This window comes from Cryptomeria japonica, unplaced genomic scaffold (assembly GCF_030272615.1).
Source record: "Cryptomeria japonica unplaced genomic scaffold, Sugi_1.0 HiC_scaffold_493, whole genome shotgun sequence".
Classification (NCBI taxonomy): Eukaryota; Viridiplantae; Streptophyta; class Pinopsida; order Cupressales; family Cupressaceae; genus Cryptomeria; species Cryptomeria japonica.
The window spans coordinates 64,701-65,953 of record NW_026729311.1 but is presented as its reverse complement, the minus strand read 5'-3'; the positions used below and the strand labels follow the sequence as shown (position 1 = coordinate 65,953).

General features: G+C 61.5%; 1 non-coding gene across 1 annotated transcript; it reads right to left on the bottom strand.

Annotated features, from left to right (window-relative positions):
* Nucleotides 1-220: 220 nt before the first annotated feature.
* LOC131871957 (5S ribosomal RNA) lies at nucleotides 221-339 on the bottom strand. Its single transcript, XR_009370143.1, has one exon. It is a non-coding gene; the product is annotated as a 5S ribosomal RNA (ribosomal RNA).
* Nucleotides 340-1,253: the final 914 nt, after the last annotated feature.

Below are 1,253 nucleotides of genomic sequence, written 5' to 3'. Positions count from 1 at the left end.
GGTGCGCGCGCAGCACCTCGGGCGCACCGGGGTGCGCGCACAACGCCCGGGTTGCACCGTGGCCTGTGTGCTCGGGGCGCCTCGGGTGCGCGCTCGGTGTCGCCCCCGCGCGCGCGGTAGTGCGGGCAGCGCACCCCGGCCCGGCCCGGCCCCGACGAGAACGCAAACGGGCAAAAGGTTTATTCAAATAGCATTGCGACGCCCGGCGAAAAACTAAAAAAGGGTGCAACACCGGGACTTCCCGGGAGGTCACCCATCCCAGTACTACTCCGGCCCAAGCGCGCTTAACTGCGGAGTTCTGATGGGATCCGGTGCACTAACGCTGGTATGATCGCACCCGTTATGAGCTTGTCGCAGTGTGTACTTAGCAAACCGCGACCCACGTGCGAATCCACCCCGGCCACCCACCCCCGTCGAGGTGCACACCCTCCCTCGCGAAGTGCGCCCCGTTCGCCAAGTGTGAGCCCTGCCCGGGTGCGCGCACCTTGCTAGGGCGTCGGGTGTGCACCCGGCCCGGCCTACGTGCGTGCACCTGGAGGGGGCGTCGTGTGCGTGCAGTGTCCCGTCTGCAACGCGGTGCCCACACACCACCTCGGGCGCAACGACCTGCGCTCACATGTGGGCCGAGTGCACCTTGGTGCATGTTCGGGGCGCCTCGGGTGCACGCTCGATCTTGCCCCGGTGCACCAAGGCGCTCGGTTTGCCCCGGGTGCGCACTTGGTGCAAGGTGGGCACCCAAAATAGGGATCAAGCACCAAAACACAAGTTTCGGGATGCAAAATGGGACCCAAGGACCACAAATGCGTTCCAAGACCCATGATGGGTCCACGAGAACAAAAATGTGTTCCGAGACTTAATAAACAAATATTGGGTTTTAGGAGAAGAAACATGCTCTGATGCCCAAAACGAGAATCGACCCCGAAAAGGCCACAGGCCAAAAGTGGGATGCGAGACAAAAAAAAATGGGACCCGAGGACCAAAATTGGGTTCCCAGGTCGAAGACAGGGCAACCGGACAAGAAACGACCTCTAAGGCTCGAAATGAGTCCCGACGACTAAAACTTGACAAGAAGCACCCATCAGGCACCCAACTCGACACCCATGGGATGCCGACCCACCCGGGCTTCCACCTAGCACACCTTGGCACCCACCCACCCTCGCACCCAACCTCGCACCCAACTTAGCACCTTTGAACCCACATTGGCACTCACCCTGACCCTGGCACCTTGGAACCCACATTGGCACTCACCTTGA